At 50.0% G+C, this 20,531-nt stretch overlaps 1 protein-coding gene across 8 annotated transcripts in view; it reads left to right on the top strand.

Annotated features, from left to right (window-relative positions):
* The window catches only part of RIMBP2 (RIMS binding protein 2), a 328,067-nt gene that overhangs the window by 193,146 nt on the left and 114,390 nt on the right, over positions 1-20,531 (top strand). For all 8 annotated transcript variants that reach the window (XM_015109708.3, XM_015109709.3, XM_015109703.3 and 5 more), the window contains exons 3-4: positions 8,859-8,948; positions 20,316-20,438. The gene's annotated coding sequence lies outside the window, so the exon portion shown is untranslated. The remainder of the gene's footprint in view (positions 1-8,858; positions 8,949-20,315; positions 20,439-20,531) is intronic.

Here is a 20,531-nt window from a genome sequence, read left to right as displayed (position 1 = left end):
TTAGGCTAGAACCACTTATGAAGCCTTTTCAGAAAGAAAAAATATTACCAAGCACACTCCAGTGTTGACTTAGATTATTTTTATTATACGTTATTATAATTGATAATTACATCATTCTTATATGGCATTATTCTACCAGACTTGTATATGATAACTAAATAGTCTATGTTTGAGCATAATATGGTTATTTATAATTCATAATGTAATTACATGTGTCCAGAGATAAAACTGGTTATAACATTTTTATGGCTTTTCTAAACCATAAGGCCAAAATGAATTAGCAGATCAAAGAGAAACAACTTCAAGACACCAATAAAATTCAAAACCCAAACTTGCTGTGACTTAATGTGTCATATGATATTTAACTTAAATCACTTTTCCTCTTATAAGTAAAGTTAATGCCTTTGTACAGTTGGCTGGAAGTTGGCTCGATTCCTACCACTGATCTCTTTCAAACTCTTGCAAGATCTTTGATGCCTGAGCCTGTAGAAGTCCTTTGGCTTTCATCGAGCACAAAAGCACCATTGAAGTTAGCTTTCATTGTCTTTCAACATCTCGGGGCAGTCAATACGGCGATTCTTCAGGCCAGCACAGGAGGGCCCATAAACCCAAATGTAGATGTTGACCTTTGGTCCTGAATAGGGCACAAAATTGTTCCTTTATACATTCTTTTAAATTTCATGGAAATAAAAATACCAGGAAATATTTTTGTAGGCTCCCAAGACTGTATCTGCAGTCCCCAGTGCAAGGGAAGATGCCTCAGGCATTCCATAACCCCCCACCCCTGCCAACTGGAGGCATTTCCGAACCTTCCTCTGGGCCTCGGGAAGGCGTGACCCAGGGAAGTGCTGGGCGATGCTCTTCCTAAGGAGAGTCAGAGGCGAATTGGGGCGGGGAGGAGGGGTCTCAAACCTGAGAGTTGCACGGCCCGGGCTTGAGTCCCACCCCTCCAGGTGCTTGGGGGGGCTGCTTGCTCAGTTACTTAACCTCCTTGTGCTTGAATGTCTTCCCTTCACAAGCAGGATAGCAAGAATATCTGCCACGTGGCAGTGCTAGGAGGACTGGATAAGATTTCGAAAGGAAGAGGAGGAAAGCAAACAGCCTATGTTGGTTCTTGGCCCAGTGTAGAAGCCCAGGGGATCAAAGCTGCTGTATCATCCAACATGAGCCCCTTGGGTCATCTCCCCCAACACGATCTCGTCCCCAAGTGCCCCGTCCTTCTCTCTGCTGCCCTCATGCCTTCCCCTTGTGCCCATCTGCACCTGCCAATGCCCCCACGAACGTTACCACTCTCAGCCTTGACTGGGCTTCCTGGAGGGCTGCTGTTCCTGGCAGCCACCCACAACCCACTCGTCTGTGGGAGGAAGGAGTTACTGACTCTGTCACTGCCTCCAGGGCCTTCTTCTCCACCTTCCTTAGTCATCCATGCCCCTAGAAGGCTCAAATCATGACCTTGTCTCTCTGTACCTCTTCTCACCCAGCGCTCTGCAAAAAGCATCTCCTCCCTCTTCCTCTTTATCTCCCACCCACTGACGCTGCCCTCTGCTTATTCCATCACCAGAACCCTCCTGGAGGTCACGGAGATGTCCGCGATGCTGCTTGGTTTCTGGGCGGTAGCTGACCTGCCGGTCCCCACTCTCAAGGCTCTGGCCAGTCAGCTTCTAGGACAGCCCAGGGCTGGCTTCCCATTGCTTCTGCCCCGTACTCTACAGGATCAGCTCATGCCCATTTGTGATGCTTGGGCTTCTCCCAGCTCTGTCTCCTGCTCCTTAATCTTGCTGAGAGTTCCTCCCCTCCCATGACTCAAAGTGGCGTCAGTATCAGTGCAGTTCACACCTGGGTCTGGGTCAGGCTCTCCTTCCTGAGCTCTGGGCCATGTGGGGAACTGTCCCCTAAGCATTCCCACCGGGCCTCATGTGGGGTCTCACACTCACCAAGCACCAGCGCAACCAAACGTGCCCCATCCCTTAAATCTGCACTTTCTCCCTCCTCCCTGCCTCTGCAGCCCCCAGCCAGACTGTGGTGCCGCCTTCTCTAATCACCAAGCCATGCTATTTCACCTGCTCTAATAACTCCTGAGCCCGTCTTCGTCTTTCTGCTGCCATAATCTCAGTTCTGACCACTGGCACTTGTCCCCTAAATGAGTGCAAATTGGTCTCTTTGGCTCCAGCCTGACCCCTCTTCAATCCGTTTAACGTCCAGGACAGTATTTCCCAAGTGCAGATATTATTTTTCTATTATTTCACTTAAGCACCTTTGACAGCTTCTGCATTTCATTCTAAATAAAGTACACATTCCTCAGTGGGGTTCACGAAGTCCTCGCCACCCAACCCTTCCTGCTTCTCCACACCTGCTACCCCCAGTGCCTGTCCAGCCAGAGCCCAGCTGTCTGCAGCTCTCTGTGCATGGGGCTGGTCACTCGTGAGGTGCGTCCCCTGCTCACTGCAGCCTGGCTGGGCTCTGCTTAAGGCCATCGGGAATCCAGCCTGGTTCATGCCTCTGGCACCACAGACAGAGGACAAAAAAGAGCAGAGAAGAAGCCGCTGTACTCTTGGGAGGCTGCATTGCATTCACGTAAGAATTGACTGCATTCATGTGATCAGAAAGACATGACGGGTTAATTACCACGTCCACTCTCTCACTGAGGTGCTTCCCATGTCCAAATCCTCCCCTACTCAGGAGCAGCGTCCATCTCCAGGGCTGGGAGCACCACCCAGCATCTGGAGGCAACCTCTTTACTTCGAGGCCGCAGAGCAGAGGCGGTGAGGAAGTGTCTCGCCGGGGCCTGTCCGGCCAGCGGATTGGATGTTCTTGGTTTTGAATCCTGTAGCGTGGATGCCAGATCCTGAGAGCCGGAGGCCTTGCTGTGCCCTTTCATGCCTTTGTTATGTGTTTGTGCTGGGTAGACCCTCTTCCCCACCTCTGAGACCAGACCTGAATAAGGAGATACTGAGAATTCCTCTCGCCTCTCCCCATAGCAACCGGCATTCCTGACATCCCAGCTCGGAACGCCCTGCGCTGTCTGCTGTACCCACAAGACTGGGGGCAGGGGCTGCTTCTCACCCACTCGTTCCGGGGCCCCTGCTGAGCCCGGTACTGGCACATACACACTCAGTGGTGGTGGTGGTGGAGGGATTATTGAATTGAATAAAATTGACAAGTTATGGAAAGAACATGCTTTTTCCTTCCTCTTGTCAGTTTCTCCCCCAGAGAAGTGGCCACCTTGGCCATTGGAATGGGGATTTAACTGGAGCTCCTGATGGGGAACGGAATGTCTTTGGAAGACCCAGTTTCTTTCTTGATGAGCCCTTGAGCTGCCTCGGGAGACTCCGGGAAGCCTTCTGTCCGTGTCTCGCTGCTTTAGCAGGGGCCATACACTAGCTCAGGCTGCCGTAGCTGGATCCCACAGACCGGGCAGCTTAAATGACAGAGCTCTCCTTTCTCACGGTCCTGGAGGCTGGAAGCCTAAGCCCAAGGTGCTGGCTGATTCGGTTCCTGGTGCGAGCCACTTCTGGACTTGCAGACTTGCAGAGGGCTGTTTTCCCACTGTGTCCTCACATGGCCAGGTGGGGGGGGGGGGACAGAGAGGTGGAGGCAGAGACACCCCTGCACACAGAGAAATAGAGACAGAGAGGCAGAGACTCAGAGAAACATGGAGGCAGAGAGAGAGGCAGAGTGAGGCTGGGAGAGACAGAAGGAGAAGCAGAGAAACAGAGACGTGGAGACAGAGCCAGGAAAACGAACAGAGAGACAGACATAGAGACAGACAGTGGCAGAGGCAGAAAGAAAAACTGAAACAGAGGCAGAATGAGACAGAGAGAGGGAAAGAAAGGCAGGGAGAGAGACCAAGATCGCCCTCCTCTTAGAAAGCCCGGACCCTATTGGATTAGCATCTCATGACCTCATGTAACCTTCCTTACCTCCTAAGAGACCCATCTCTAAATATAGTCACCCTGGGGCTAGGGCCTCACAGTACGAATTTGGGGAGATGCAGTTCAGTCCACAGCAGAAAGGGAGGCAGCCTCAGGCACTGTGGGCCATCCTACTTGGAAACCCATCTCCTCCTCCTCTCCCTGCACACAGGAAGTCCACACCCCCCTGGGGCTCCCTGCACCTCCCCTCACACCACCTGCTCTTGGACTCTGCACAAGTCCAGCTGCTTTTATGCAGCGCCCCACCTTTAAGTCGAATTCTGCCGTAGATGTGTTTATTTTGGGAGGGAGTCTGTGGTATGTGTTTTGAATTAGTAGCCACCATATCCAAACAGGGATGTTTTGGATGGAAACCCAGCGTCCCAGCTCCTAAAGACAGACAGCTGTCAGGGCCGGTTCCCGTCCCCACGTGGCACCCGCCGGAGGGACAGGGTTGCAGCCGCCCTCTAAGAGTGGGGCCTGGGCCAGCCGGTTGCGGCGACCTCTAGAACGCCTGGCCCTGTCCTGGCGTGTGTGTTACACGCCTCTCCCTGTGGGCAGTGGCGTTTGAAAGACTTGCCTTGGCCCTTTTCCCTCCTGCCTCATCCTTAGTAGAATTCACTTTTTGCCCATGATTTTGCAACACAGCAGCTAGAAAATCAAATAAGGCCGTTCCTATTTAATGTGTTGGTGGATATTAATGGATTAAAAGATCTCCTTAACTGCCAGTTGTGTAGCTGCCCTGGGAGGGGGATTTCAGGGACACGTGGACCTAGGAGTCCTCAAATCCAACCCCAGAATGCTCTGGTGGGTGTGTAAGTGGAAGTAAGGAAGAACCCTTCCTGTCTGTGGCTGCAGACAATTAACTTCCACAAACTGTGTGTTTTGATTCTTACAGGGTAGGCCCTGTCTCATGAGGGCATCCACTGGCTGGGAAACCCTCTTTTGTGTGGCTTTAACCTCAAAGGATTAGAGACTGAAATGAATCCCGTTGCAATGCTTACGTGTCCTTCCCCGGAAAACAAAGCCAATGCATTTCTGAAGAAGCAAAAAGATATCTGGAAGCTGGGTTTTCTCTTTTCACGATTGTTATTTCAGGTCACGAAGCTGAGATGGGGGTGGTTCCTACAGCTGGAGCTCAGAACGTTCTCCCCGTCAGGGTCCCAGCAGCGTGGGAGTCATGGGCTTCCTGTCACTAGGCGGGGGGCGTAAGTCATCACACTCAACCACTGGCACTCAGAGGTGGTCAGAACTCAACAGCATCAAAGCCCCACGATGGCAGACCCAGCGAGGGTGTCAGTTACACTGTAGTGTGTGGGACCGCGCGTGCATTGGTGTGATCTGAGGCACTGAGGTGCTGGTGCCTCCCTCTAGGCTGTAGAAAACCCTGTTACTCAGAGTGTCCGATTATATTATCCCCCCCACCCCACCCCACAGTCCTCCTCTTCCTCCGCCTGGGGACTCTCACGGCTGGTGCCACCGGTGCTGGCTGCTGGCGGACTCTCATTTTCTCATGTTGCAGTTCCAGGCCCACATCTTGGAGGCCTGATCTCAAGCGTGCAGCCAGCACATAGGTGATCTGCATTTTGCTTGGTATTCCTGCAGAATTGCTTCAGTGGTGCTGATTAATTCAGAAAGGCTTGATTAGATTGGGGTAGTGTCCACCTCCCGGGTAGCACACAGGGTCAGTTACAAGGCCTTCCAGGTTAAGCCATCTTGCCTTTCAGCGTCTTCACAGGATCAGAAGGGTGAGCAGTAGGCGTTTTCTGAATTCCCCCCCAAGGCCTGCAAACACATGCGTGTCAGGGCGGTATCTGTGCCTGCCACTGCATGGGACAGTGGGACCAACGCCGGCTTCCCTGTGGAGCTGCTCGTGGAACCACACGTCCCCATGCCCACCTCTGGGCTTCTTCAGGGTAAGCATGGACAATGTGGGATGCTCATAATCTGGCAAATAAAGTCTCATAGTTTGAGGAGGCTCAAGCTGGTACCTTTGCTGTTTTCTTTGTGCCTTTACCTGGCTGTCTTTGTCACTGAATGGGTTTCCTTTACTATCATGGTAGGAAGGGCTTTGGCACTTGGCTAAGTTTTTTGTGATTATTGAAGTGTGAGGTAGGGGGTCGTTAGTTTCAAGACGATGTTGCTTTTCCGTAGCTCTCCCTGTTACTGGCTTTTGTTTTTTGGAGACAGAGTTTCACTCTTGTTGCCCAAGCTGGAGTACAATGGTGCGATCTCCGATCACTGAACCCGCCTGCCGAGTTCAAGTGATTCTCCTGCCTCAGCCTCCTGAGTAGCTGGGATTACACGCATGCACCACCATGCCCAGCTAATTTTTTTTTTTTTTTTTTGTATTTTTAGTAGAGGCGGGGTTTCACCATGGCCAGGCTGGTCTTGAACTCCTGACCACAGGTGATCCGCCCGCCTCAGCCTTCCAGAGTGCTGGACTGGCTTCTTTTAGGGTCGGGTGCATCCAGTATAGTAAGTGGTATCTGAAGTGCCTATTCACGCTTGGACCAATTTGGGAAGCTACATTGGAAAAAGATGGAGATGTTTCTCTCCCTTTGCATGGGTTGGTGTTTTGTGGACAAGATTTAGATCCTGAGCTTTTTTCCTGAAAAGATTGATCTCGTTTTATCAGGTTAAGCAGCTGACCTTGAATCACTAAGATGGAATATAAATAAAATAAATAGATGTAAGCATTTCTATAACCACCAGAAAATGGGGTGAAAGACCAGCCTTGCTTATCCTCCCTGTGCTCGTTTTCTGCAATTCACTCTTCCCAAATGCAATGCAGGGAGAGGCGGGTGGCGTGAACCAGGTGGCTGTTTGGTGGCAGAACGTGCAAGAGGCAGGCAATCATTGCAATGCCTTCAGGAGGGAAGGGGCCACTTGTTTGAGCCTTGACCCTGTGCAGTAAGATGTACTTAGTGTTCCGTGAGATTGATGTCCGCAAATCCTCCCAACATCTGCTAGGGCTGTAGCTTTTACATCCTTAAGTCACAGAGAGTGCAGGGACGCCAGGCAGCTTGTCCAAGGTCACGTTTAAGGAGAGCTCCAATTTGTATTTAGGCAATTTGACCTCAGAACCCATCATCTAACCCCTATTTCAAATGTCTCCTGTTCTCAAATTCTCTGAGCTATGGCTGCCTTAGTTTACCTTGGGGCGTGTTGGCCTCTGAGGTCAGCAGCCAGGTGTTTTGATTAGCACACCCATCCCATTCCCTTAAGACCTCCAGGGATTCCTCCATGTGGGACATGCTGAAGCGTCTGCAGTTCTCTCAAGCAACAAGTGTGGGACTAAATTATGATCTGCTTTACTTGAGAAAGGCAACAGTAAGTGTTATGCCATCCAGACCGTCTCAGAAGACAGAAGAGAATTGCTCCATTATCAATCACTTTCCCTAAGGTGGGGGGATCATTGATTCCCAGAACAAAGCACCACTCTTTTACATTTGGGTTCCATCGCTATGTTTTATTGCTGTGAAAATGTAGGTGCCATAGAGTAGCGGAGCTCATTATGACTGTGGCTAAGAGAAAAGGAAGGTTGACTAAAAAACGGAAGCTGAAAGTAGCCAGGAGGAGCCTCTCTTCTCCTGGGAAATGTTGAAACCACGTGATTTCTTGCTGCTTTCTATTGTGTGAATGGAGCCTAGACTCGTAGCACTTGAAATATTGTAACAGAGATGAACAAGATCAGTTCAAGATGTGAGTGTCCCACCAGTATTAATTCATTTAGGGTGTGAACAGAGAGCAAACTCGAACAACTGGGAAAAAGAGAAGTTCTGGGAAAAAGAGAAGTTCTCAGCCTGACAGCTGGTAGCTGGTGTAGTTCCAGCCGCCTTCCACTGTGAGTCATTGATTATCCCTTCTGCTTCTCTTTCGACCTTTTGGAATGGATGTCATTCCCTCTTTTAGGATTCTCAACTTACTTATTGAAGTCCTTTTCAGGTTGCTTTATTATTTTTACTTCTTCTGGGGTAAATTCATCCTGATTATTAATTTTGTGGGATCTCTTTAGTAGGGTTAGTTTTCTTTATGTGTTCTGGAATTTCTTTTTCAGATTCATCTTGAATGGGAGATTCTTAATCCCATCTCTGTGCTCACTCTCCCTGTCTTACCTATTTGTAGTTACTGTACCGCACCCTAGGTGCTCCCGGTCTTGAATTAGATTTTATTATTGGCAGCTCTGAGTCCCTGTGCCATGGTGATATTAGAGAGTAAGACAAGTCCTAAAAATGAGTCTAAAAATGGGTCATCTCCCTCTTGCCTCTCTAGGTGTATCACCTCATAAAAGCTCTGGCTCTAAGCAGAGGCAATGGATTATTTTCAGCTTTCTTTGGGGGCTTAACTGTTGCCTCGGGTCATGTGATGACCTTAGTTCATGTCTCTTGTCTTATGTGGAATACACTGCATCTTGGATATCCTGAAAAAGCTGGACTCTTAATTCTCCCTGCCTATTTTTGGACTCTGAATCTAGAAGGTTCCAGGAGTTCCACTCACCACATTGTGTTCTAGCCATTTAGTCCTTAGAAAGCTTTATCTTATTTTTGAGTGGCTAAATATTTCTAACCTTTCTCTATCTATTGTTTATTGTGGCTGTATGTTTGGAGCAATGTTCATGGGGAAAGGGATGGGTCAAAGCTTATTAACAACTCCAATTGATGAGAAGTTCTGTTGCTTTTTTAGGACACAGACACTAAGTGATTACTATATATTATTGTATTATATTCTAATCATCGTAAAGTATAACCTGATTGCATTTTGCAGAGTTGGAAACTTATGGTTTGGAAAAAAAGAGATGAGTCCCGACTCATACACAGCTTATGGACCGCAGAATCAGTGCTCAACCTTGGGTCTCATTTCCAAATCAGAGCTCCTAACCACTGCACTCGACCAAGTCTCGAAACACTGGGGCACCACCTCACATGTCCTTTCCTTTTGTCCTAGGAAAATGAACTGAAGGATGCCACCCAGGGAGAGCATCGCCTGAGATCCCATCATGCAGGCCTTCCCACAAGGGCCCGGCAGCATGACAAGGTAGCTGATACCACCATCCACAGACCATCTGGGGCCCTGGAGGGAGGGGGCTGGGCCAGGGAGGAAAGACTGGGAAAGGGCAGGGAGGAATCACTGAACACCAGTGTGAGGGTGGCCTGAGAGGCTGAGCCAGGTCTCTCTCACTTCTTCACGTGACCAGCATGTGAGGCACCCAATGATGTCTCATCCACTGTCTTCTGGTTATCTCTCCTTGGAAGTCTATTAGGCACCTGTATCTTTAACAACAAGGCAGAACAAACCCATTGGTGTCCACTCTCCCAAACCACTTTCTCCCCAGTGAATGGTATGGCCGCTCCTGATTGCCTGAGCCTCCATGCTGGGGCCTCCTGGGCGCTGATCTTACTTCATCCGAATCTAACTCCCTGCTTGAGTCTGTTTTCTGTTGCTCATAACAGAATACCTGAAACTTGGTACTTTATAAAGAAAAGGAATCTATTTCTTAAGCTATGGAGGCTGAGAACCTAAGGTTGAGAGGCTGCATCTGGTGAGGCCCTTCTTGCTGATGGGGACTCTATAGGGTCCCAAGGTGGTGCAGGGCATCCTGTGGCAAGGGGGCTGAGTGTGCTCACATACCAGCTCAGGGCTCCCTTCCTCTTCTTATTAAGCCGGCAGTTCCACTCCTCTGATAACCCATTGGTCAATTAACACAATCCATTAATCCATGAATGGACCCATCCATTCATGAGGGCAGAGTCCTCGTGATCCAGTCACCTCTTAAAGGCCCCACCTCTCAGTACTGCTCTGTTAAGGATTAAGTTTCCCACACATGAAATCTGGGGGATGCATTCAAACCATGGAGCTCACCAACCAGCCCCCTCACTGCCAGACGTGCCCCAGCTCTCCTCCCCTCCTCTCCACTGTGGTCATCTTCTCTTTCCCAGATGCCAAAGCCATTTCCTAACTGGCCTGTCCAGCTCCCTTGTCATCCTATGGTCTTTTCCCTATGGCAACTGGAATAATCTTGTGATGTCCTCTGGATCACGCAATCCTCTGACCCTTCCAATGTCTTCCATAAATAAAACTGAGGCTTCTCCCTGTGGCCACCATCCTGTCCGTCTTGCTACCTCCCGTCCACCTCTGACTTACTTTCGTTCCTTGAATCCCTAAGCTTGTCTCAGTATTTGATGGTTGTCTCTGCTTAGAACACTCTACTCCCTCATCTTCAACAGCTGGGAGCTTCTTGCCTCTCAAGCCTCAGGTTACGTGTCCCTCCTGGTGAGCATTTGTGGCTCTAACATCTACTCTGATGGCCCTCCCTACATCCCTTTTTTCTCTATGTGACCACACCTGTTTTCATGTTCTTTGTATCTTTTCTTGCTATCTTAGTCTATCACGGGTCTTCACTTATGTGTTTCTCCATCTCCTATGAGAATGTGGGCTGGTCATTGCAGAGGACTTTCTGTCATATCCATGACTCTCTCCTGCACCTTCACAGGATGCACAGTAGGTGCTCAGCCAACATCTATTGAATGATGGGTGGTTTTAAGCTGTTAATTTTGCAGCTTTGACAATGCATATTTCAAGGAATAACTGAGTTCTAGTGATTAAATATAAAAATTAGAGATGTCTTGATTTGACACTTGTTTTCTTGCCTTCTCGTTTGGCCATTTTTTTAAAGATGCGCTTTTCAGGAAATTACAAGTGTTGATGAGGATGTGGAGAAACTGGAATCCTGCACATTGTTGCTGGGAACGTAAAATGATGCAACCACTATAGAAAACAATATGGAAGTCCCTCAAAAAATTAAAAATAAAATTGCATATGATCCACCAATCCCAATCCTGGGGATAAGAATTGAAAAGGGGGCTGGGTGTAGTGGCTCACACCTGTAATCCCAGCACTTTGAGAGGCCGAGGCGGGTGGATCACCTGAGGTCAGAAGTTGGAGACCAGCCTGGCTAACATGGTGAATACCCCATCTCTACTAAAAATACAAAAATTAGCCAGGCGTGGTGGTGCATGCCTGTAATCCCAGCTACTTGGGAGGCTGAGGCAGGAGAATCACTTGAACCTGGGAGGTGGAGGTTGCAGTGAGCCAAGATCATGCCATTGCACTCCAGCCTGGGCAACAGAGCGAAACTCAGTCTCAAAAAAAAAAAAGAAAAAAAGAAAAGGAGGGTCTCAAATGATATATGTACATGTTACAAATTTATAGTAGCCAAAAGGTGGAACTAGCCCACATTTCCACTGACAGATGAGTGAATAAACAACATGTGGCATATGTGTACAATGGAATATTACTGACCCTTGAAAGGGAAGGAAACTCTGACACATGCTACTGTGTGGATGAACCTTGGGGACATTTTGCTGCGTGAATAAACCAGTCCCAAAGGGCAAACGCTGTCTGATTCCATTTGTATGAGGTTCCTAGAGTCATCAGAGCCATACAGACAAGGAGTAGAATGGAGGTGCCAGGGGCTGGGTGGAGGGGGATAGGGAGGTGCTGTTTAATGAGGATGGAGCTTCAGTTGGGGAAGAGGATAGAGTTCTGGAGATGGGTGGTGGTGATGGTTGTGGAACAGTGCGAATGTCCTTAATGCCACTGAAGTAGCTACACGTAAAATAGTTAAGATGGTAAATTTGATGTAATGTGTATTTTATCATAATTTTTCTTAAAAAGGTGTGTTTTAGGCTGGGCACGGTGGCTCACGCCTGTAATCCCAGCACTTTGGGAGGCTGAGGCGGGCGGATCACGAGGTCAGGAGATTGAGACCATCCTGGCTAACACGGTGAAACCCCGTCTCTACTAAAAATACAAAAAATTAGTTGGGCGTGGTGGCGGGCGCCTGTAGTCCCAGCTACTCGGGAGGCTGAGGCAGGAGAATGGCATGAACCTGGGAGGTGGAGCTTGCAGTGAGCCGAGATCGTGCCACTGCACTCCAGCGTGGGCGACAGAGAGAGACTCCATCTCAAAAAAAAAAAAAAACAAGGTGTGTTTTAATATATCCTGACCCTCCAACTAGTATGCTTTCCCCATTTTTCCACCAGTCCCCACTTTCCAAACCTACACTTTCAGGAAAGGCTCTGATACACTCACTCACACTGAGGTCTGAATGCATCATAAGGCTTAGTGACTTTCTTAGGCCAGGAGTATTTTTCTTCAAATAGGAGGAAAAATATAAAGAAGATGGGGGTGTTTCAGGCCTCCAGTGCAGGCTGATGGCAGGGCTGGTGGGGAGCTGGGCACAGGGAGGTTGGATCCTGGGATGGCTTTTCTTCCTACGACTAAAACAGTTGCATGTGTCCACACTCTGCCCCTGAGCTGGGCTCCTGCACCTGGAGAGGCAACGCCAGCTGTGGGGGCACGGGGGTGCTGGAGCTGAGCCCTGCAGGCATTGACCAGGCCAGCAAAGGCCGGCAGAGGTGGGGGTCCCAGGGCTCAGCCCTCACAACGGCGGCAGCCTCCTTTCCTAGATAGCTGGTGGTGCAGCCTGACATCTCTGCTCCCGTGGGATTCAAACCGCTTTGTTTGTTTGCTTGAGGTTTGAATTTCTCCCTCTGCTGTCTTCTCAGCTTGGCCTTTTAAACGAGGCTGCAAGGCACAGGAAATGAGCTCGCCTTGGCTTCTGCTTTGCAGGGGTGTCTGAGGGAGCCCAGCAGCTCACCCGGGTGGACAGGAATGGCAGTGCTTTGGGAGAGGCAGCAGGGGCACCGGGTCTGTCCTGCAGCCTGCTTTGCGGAGCTTGGATTTCCTTCCAAGTGCCTGGGCTGGCTTCCTGCATGGGAGGCAGTGAGGGAGTGGCAGTCGCCAGAGACTGTCTCTTGGGCCAAGCATCTTTGTGGTCCAGGGGAGCTGGGGAGGCTGAAGGGGTGGGGGTGAGTTTGTGCTAATAGAAGCATTCAACCGTCCCTCCAGACTCATGGGTAAGCTCGTCAACGCAAACCTACAGAAACACCAGTGCTCTTCCGGGTCCCTGCAGACACGGGGGGATCAGCAATTCCTCTATCTGATTCTTGCTTAGAATTGCAAACTGCTTTTCGGTAGCACTGATTAAGAGACAGAAATTAATTCTCAGAGCTCTTAATTATGAATGCAAAGAGACTACATTGTCAGCCTTTTTCCCTGTGCAGAAAGGATTGGTTCTTAGGTGCAAACGGTGGTATTGGGCTGTCTGGGGTGTTGAATTCTCTCAGGCAGGCAGCCTTGTGGGAGGAACCGATGAGCTGGGATCCAAGACATAGTGCAAAGAATATGCTTGATGCCTTTGAAGCTGCAAAGCCAACCTTTTGTTGATTTCAGAAAAAATGATTCAAATTTCTTCTCTGTTTGGGTTAGGAGGGGCCTGTTGAGCTCCCTCCTCCCCACACTGGGCCCCTGTTCCTGTAGCAGGTCTGAGGCTCAAGGTTTTCATCACATTGAGTATCTGAGGCCAAATATTTCAAGCTTCTCTTCCACCTGGTGCCACTGTTGCTGCCACGAGAATGTATTTTGAAATAGAAATGAGTCCAGTGTCTGGATCAAAGTGAACAGTTCACTCTTATGAGATTTTTTTTAGAGAATAAAATCCAATCCAGTGTCTGGATCAGATGCCTGGGGTGGTTAGTGTGCTGTTGTGTTTGTGTGTGGTGAGCAGGTCTTGGGGAATCATTCAAACCCTGTTAGTACCTGACATTCTGGAGCCGGCACTAGTAGGTCATTACGTTCATGACCTTTGACCTTGCTGTAGCATGGGTCAGAATTTCCTACAACCTAGGGAATCCTCTTACCTGCTGGCCAGAAACCCAAGGTTGTAGAAGTACAGGCACAGCTAGGAAACACTGGTATGAAATGTCAGCCATGTGACTTACTAGCAATTTCCCTCGTTAAGCATTGTTTTCTAGTAAGAAAATTAGGAAAGTTTAAAAGGATGACACACATAGATATTTGGGATTCATGAGGCTTAGTTTTTGACTGAAAGGTGAGTGTCCAGCCCAGGGTTGCATCTGATTATTATTCTCTAAAAAAAATCTTATAAGAGGGAATTGTTCCTCACCTTGCATTTAATCAGGACAAAGGAAGAATTGTCTGGGCTCCTACCCTTGAACGTCTGGGACATTTTTTCTTTGATTGTGTGTCTTAGTGAAGATCTCTGAGTCATCTTTGTCACTCTGAGTTCACTTTCTCCTTTAGTAGGAGACTGATTTGGCTCTTGAGAACATCCAGGAGACTGTTCTAGACCAAGACCAAGGGCAACGGGACAGGGACCCAGGTTGGGTGTGGTGGCTCACGCCAGCAATGGGACAGGGACCCAGGCCAGACTCAGTGGCTCACGCCTGTAATCCCAACACTTTGGGAGGCCAAGGCGCATGGATCACCTGAGGTCAGGAGTTTGAGACCAGCCTGGCCAACATGGAGAAACCCCGTCTCTACTAAAAATACAAAAATTGGCTGGGCATGGTGGAGCGCGCCTGTGATCCCAGCTACTCGGGAGGCTGAGGCATGAGAATCTCTTGAACCCAGGAGGTAGAGGTTGCAGTGAGCCGAGATCACGCCACCGCACTCCAGCCTGGGTAACAGAGTCAGGCTCTCTCAAGAAAAAAAAAAAGTGATGGACTTTGAGGCAGAGACCTCAATGCAGTGGGGATCCCTACACCCCTGTGTTCTTTGGAGCCAGAGGCCAGGGCGTCTGTCAGCTAAGGGCCCGTCCGCCAAGACTCCGGGCATGAGCTGGGCTGCAAAACCCAACCCAGCAGAGAGGAAACTGCCAGGCTCTCTTCTGGGCCACCGGCCCCAGGTGCCAGCATTTGAGTGGCCCATTGGAGCCGATGTTTATCGTGTTTTAATTTAGCGGCATCAGTCCTCTATCCAGGTGGGATCAGTGGCTGCTGAATTAGAGAACACACCCTTCTCCAGGTGTATCAGCTGGGGTTATTTCCAGCTGCCCCTCATGGAAGCCTGAGCTTGGTGGGTTACACACGAGGGGCACTATCATGTTCAGGAAGCCCAGAGGTGGTGACCCCGGCCAGAGGCTGCGGCCTAGAGAAGGAGCAAGGGCCCGGGGGCTCCTGTCCAGTGGTGACGTGTGTGGAGGGTGGCTTCTGTGACACCGAGACAGGTGGCATTCCATCTCGAAGGATCGCGTCCCCACTGTGGCGGGAGGAAGAGGGGCTGAAGCGTTTCTCACGAAGCTCTGTTTCATGAAAGGTCATTGTCCTCCAGAGATTTCTGCTCCAGGTTCATCAGAACCATGTCACAGACGGTCTCAGTCTGGTCCCAGCAGGCGAGATATGGCACATCCCCCGAAAGCAATTGAGGACGGTTGCTAAGTATAAGCATTCTTAGGAAGGTGCAGGCAGGGTTAGAGGAGCCAGCGGGGCAACTGAAGCCCTGGGGGCTGCACCAGGAGAGGAGGTGACAAACCTTGACTTGGGGGATATGGAGGGGTGGGGCCTAGCTCACTGGGGCTTAGGCTTTCCAGGGACAGATGCCAGTTGCTGGCATATAGTGACAATTCAACGCGTGCTTGCGGTGATGAGGACCGCCGTCTAGCTGACCTCCGCAGCAGTTGTCCTATTGCTGCTGCGACAGATTCCCACAAACACTCCATCGTGTCTCAGCGCTCTGCACGTCTTAAGTCCTGAAGTCAAGATGTCAGCAGGCCTGTGTGCTTTCCTGAGGCTCTGGGGTAGAGTCTCTCCTCTTGCCTTACTTTGGCTGCCTTCCCTGATCTTCAAAGCTGACAGCAGAGCGTTGTCCGAGCTCTCTGTTTTTCGTCTCTGACTCTCCTTTTCCTGAGGAGGCTCTGTGATTACATAGAGCCCATCTGGATAACCTCGTGCTCTCCCACTCTCAGGACCCTCCACACAATCCATCCTCAGGGTCCGTTCGGCCGCGAAAAGTGATATATTCACAGACTTTAGGAATTTGGATGTGGGCATCTTCATGTGGGGCCATTACTCAGGCATTATACATCCAGGAAATCAGTCTCTTTGGTTCTCCCTCCCCTCTCCTTGTCCACATACCCCCTCCTTGTCCACACACCCCCTCCTTGTCCACACACCCCCTCCTTGTCCACACACCCCCTCCTTGTCCACACACCCCCTCCTTGTCCACACACCCCCTCTTTGTCCACACACCCCCTCTTTGTCCACACACCCTCTCCTTGTCCACACACCCCCTCCTTGTCCACACACCCCCTCCTTGTCCACACACTCTCTCCTTGTCCACACACCCTCTCCTTGTCCACACACCCTCTCCTTCTTGTTGTGAACCAGAGCCGTGGCCTTCATCATTCTGGTAAACAAAAAGATGACACTATGGGGAATTTTAAGTCAAAGAAATGCAAAACCATAATTGTGGCATGAGATGAGGTCCACGAAAGAGTAAATATCGGCTGGGCATGGTGGCTCACATCTCTAATTCCAGCACTTCAGGAGGCTGAGGTGGGCAGATCATTTGAGGTCAGGAGTTCAAGACCAGCCTGGCCAACATGACAAAACCTTGTCTCTACTAAAAATGCAAAAATTAGCCAGGCGTGGTGGTGTGCACCTGTAACCCCAGTTATTTGGGAGGCTGAGGCACGAGAATCCCTTGAACTCAGGAGGTGGAGGTTGCAGTGAGCTGAGATTGCATCACTGTACTCCAGCCTGGGCAACAGAGCGAGACTCCATCTCAAAAAAAAAAAAAAAAAAAGAGTAAATGTCATTGACTTGCCCCCGAGGTCCTCTGTAGACTCTGCCTGGACTCTTCACCTTCCTCCGAGAACTTCTTTTCTTTTACTTTGCTTATGAGCATCACCTCAAGACCAACAGATCCATTTGTTCCCCCAACATTATTGCCTTCTGTTAAGTCACTGCAATTACCACCATATTGTCCACTGCAGAAACACAGTGTTTCCGCTCTACTGTGTTAAATTTAGCTCCCTTTTAGCTCCACTGTGGAACAAATAGGATTTAGGGGCCAGCTGGACTCTCTAGCTTCTGGCCACCGTTTGTGACGTGCCCGTGGGAGAATGCGTACCGGTGCTCGGTAATTTCTTTCCAGGTTCACACTGGAACGGTGGCCTGTCGTAGGTTGGAGGTTGTCTGTTCTTGACCAAAGCGCTGGATGCTGCCCCCTAGAGGGCAATTCCTGACTGTCCAGTGCTCTTGTAAAAAGCTGGATAATAAATGCATCTTCACGCTGGGCTCTGCACATGGAGCCTGGAACCCACGTTGGCTTCTCTGTGAAGCATGAGTCTGAATCGATTCCTCTCCAAACTAGAAACTCCTTAGGTAGGGAGCCTCTGAGTCATCATGTTGTTTCTGGGCTGTTAATATTCTTTTTCTTTGGAGATTTTACCCATCAGGGTCACAAAAGCAAATAGACAGCATTTGCAAACTGGAGGGTGGAGCAGAGTTTAGAAAATAAAGTGCTAGCAAAGGTGTGGGTGGTGTTGCAGGGGCCGGGGGGCAGGGGGGCAGGACACCTGCAAAGGGGGTTGGGAGTCTGAGACCAGCAGAGGCTGGGCACCGTGGCCACCTGCTATGGGTATGGGGAGAAGGGTGTGGGAGAGGCCCTCCCCATAGAAGGACACTGTTGGGGGTTACCCCAGTTCCACAACCCAGTGGGAGGACTTGCAGGGCTCAGTGTGCAGCCGCCCTCAGGGCTGTGACTTATTACAGCAAAAGGACACACAGCACGGGTGGCAAAGGGAGAGGGCCACACAGGATGAAGCCAGGGGGAGACCAGGTACAGGCCCTCCAGGTCGTCTCCCAAGAGGATTCCCAAGAATCACACAGGACGCTTAGTGGACCCACAGCTGCAAGCTGTGATGTGTGTGAAATGTCATTTATCAGGGAAGCCCATTAAAGACTCAGCAACCAGAGTTTTTATGGGGACCTGGTCACATGGGCTCTCTCTGTCCAGCACATACCACAATTCCAGACTCCCAGACGGAAAGGTGTTCAGCACAAACCGTCTTGTTCAAGTGGCCTCGATGCGGGAAGCCGCCCTAATCGATTAGGGAATGTAGGAATTCTCCCCAGATCCCAGTTCCCAGGCCTCCAGCCAAGGGCCAGGCTCACCAGCGGTCTTTCTCAGGGGAGTAACTCAGAGTAACCCCTGCAGGCTGCTGGGGAGGGCCGGGGCCAGGGGTCATGCTGATCCATAGTTTCTCCATCATGTCTTCCACTGGGCAAGCTGATTAGAAGCCGGGATGGTACGGGGGGTGCAGGCCGTGAGGATGAGCCTCTTGGGACACAAAGAGGGATGGATGATGGTGGGGCCTGGGTCTGGGAGAGTTAACAGCAGTAGTCCACTCAGGAGCCAGGACCACCTTTCCATTCTTGGAACTTTCTTCAACACCATTCCACTCAGTACAAAAGTCTTGCTTGACCACTGACTCCCTGCCAGGCGGTCCTCTGGGCTCTGACGATGGGAAACTGCGTGGCAGAAGAAAACTTCTGTCTGGTGACACTTCTGTTCCAATGAGGAGCAGCCACAGGAAGAAGGCAAACAGCCGCAGAGGACAGCACCGAGCACACGTGGACACCGAAGCATGGCGGTGTGGGAGGGAGGGACATGGAGGCGGGGGGTGGAGACAAGGGTTTCGTCACCTTGCAAGGGTGGGAAGGCCTGTCTGAGGTTACACCGAATGAGAAGGAGCCAGACCTGAGCAGACTGGGGCAGGGCGGGGTAGAGATCTGCAGGCAACAGAATCAGCAGGTGCAAGGGTTCCGGGGTGGGAAGAGGCTCGACCTGTTTAAGGGACAGAAGGAGGCCGGGGTGTCCCCAGCATGGTGGCAACAGGGTGGCAGGTGGGTGGGGCTTTTAGACCACCAAGGAGTTTGGATTTTATTCTAAATTCTGTGGAAACCATAGAAGGTTTCAAGCAGGGAGAGGCAAGATCTGGCAGGTATTTCAGAAAGATGGTGCTGGTCGCTGTGTGAGACTGAATTTAGGAGCATTCAAGCATGACTCCCAAGTCCTAATGTTCTTGAACAGCTAGGATACAAGCAGTGATGCTTTCTGCAAACCTGCACCCCGGGGTATTGAGGTTCAGAAGTGAGGATGGTTTAATTCAAATAGGTCGTGACATTTTCACCGGGGGCATTTGGATTATTTCTCTAAGTTCATTGCCTGATAACATCACATTGCAGCACAATGGCATTAAAATATTCCTTCGAATAAGACCTCTGTACGACCTCTTAATAACAGCTTTCCTGTAACCCTGTTCCCATTCGGGAATGCCAAGTGGGTGCCTGCCTTTCTTCTGGTGCCCCAGAAGTTGTCAGGTTAAACTAACACTCAGTACAGAAAGTATTTGAAATAGAAAGGACTTCTGCAGCTGACAAGCGTGGCATTGTGTTAGTCTGTTATTGAAGCCATAATTCACATCATGAGACTTGGGGAGGAGAAAAAGAAATTACAAGGCTGCTGTGGGGTTAAAATATGTTGCCTCCACATTGAAAATGAATGGGAAAGGAACCATGGTGATTTCTTTCATTGATAGCATCCCCTGACCTGTTTCGAAGAGGAGAGAGACTGAACATGGCGCCTCCCTTCCCAATAAGCTTGTACCTTGGCCCTGGGGGTTGAGGCCTAAGAATGGAATTTATGTGTTTTTTTGGATTTATTGGGTGAATGCATTCTAGTTCATGTGGAATTTCATTGGCATTTTTATTCACTTTTAAGATGGGGCAAAATTTTTAGACAAGAATAAATATGCTAAGACAATGGGAAAACACTTGTATCTGTTAGGGCTCTCATAGTTACAGGGGACAGACGACTCAAATTGGTGTAAGCAAACAAGGAGAAATCTATTGGTCCAAGTGACTGAAAAGGAAAAGATAATTAGCTTCAGGCTCAGCTTGATCTGGGTGCTCAAATGATGCCATGGGGATCCTGCTTTTCCCTCTGCGTCTCTGCATTTATCTCATTGGCTCTGTTCTCAGATGGGTTCTTCCCTCGTGATGACAAAGGCCACAGTAGTTCCAGCTTTTTGTCTTTAACTTTCCAAGTCCAGTGGGCAAAAGGGAGAGTTCTTCCACGTTCCTATACTAGTACAGGATCTCATTCCCCCAGAATGCAATTGGGTCATGTGACTTCCCCAACCAATCACTACATCCAGGAGATGAGATTACACTGATTGGCCAGGCATGTGGCACATTTGCAACCCTGACCCAATCACTGAGGCTGTGGTGGAGGTGGGCAGGAGGAAGACGGAGATAGTCTGCTGATTGGTCAGCCCTTGGTCATGTGTAGTGGCCCCTAGTAGGAGTGGACCCAGTCCATGATGGAGAAGGAGGAAGGGAAGAATCCTCTAAGAGGAAATTGAAGATTTTCCTCCTAAAGAGGAAGCAATGGATACCAGCTGGAGGCAGATGCCTGCTCCAGCTCTTAGGCAGGTTGTGATAACCTCCTTGTCTCCATTCCTTCCGCTTGCAGGTGAAGGCAGAGTATGTGCATCTCAACCACCCACTCACCCTCTTGACCAGAGAGCGCGATTTGGCCTTGAAGGAGAAACACCAGCTCCAAGCCAAGCTGGAGAACCTAGAACAGGTCCTGAAGGTAGGCTGGCTTTCTGCGTTTGGGACCACTTCTGCTCTTTGTGAGGTCGGTGTGAGGAAAGAGGGGCTACAGGACCCCCGAGCAGAAGCTACG

The sequence above is a fragment of the Macaca mulatta genome, chromosome 11, assembly GCF_049350105.2.
Source record: "Macaca mulatta isolate MMU2019108-1 chromosome 11, T2T-MMU8v2.0, whole genome shotgun sequence".
In the NCBI taxonomy this organism is placed as follows: domain Eukaryota; kingdom Metazoa; phylum Chordata; class Mammalia; order Primates; family Cercopithecidae; genus Macaca; species Macaca mulatta.
This window is presented reverse-complemented; position numbering and strand designations above follow the sequence as displayed.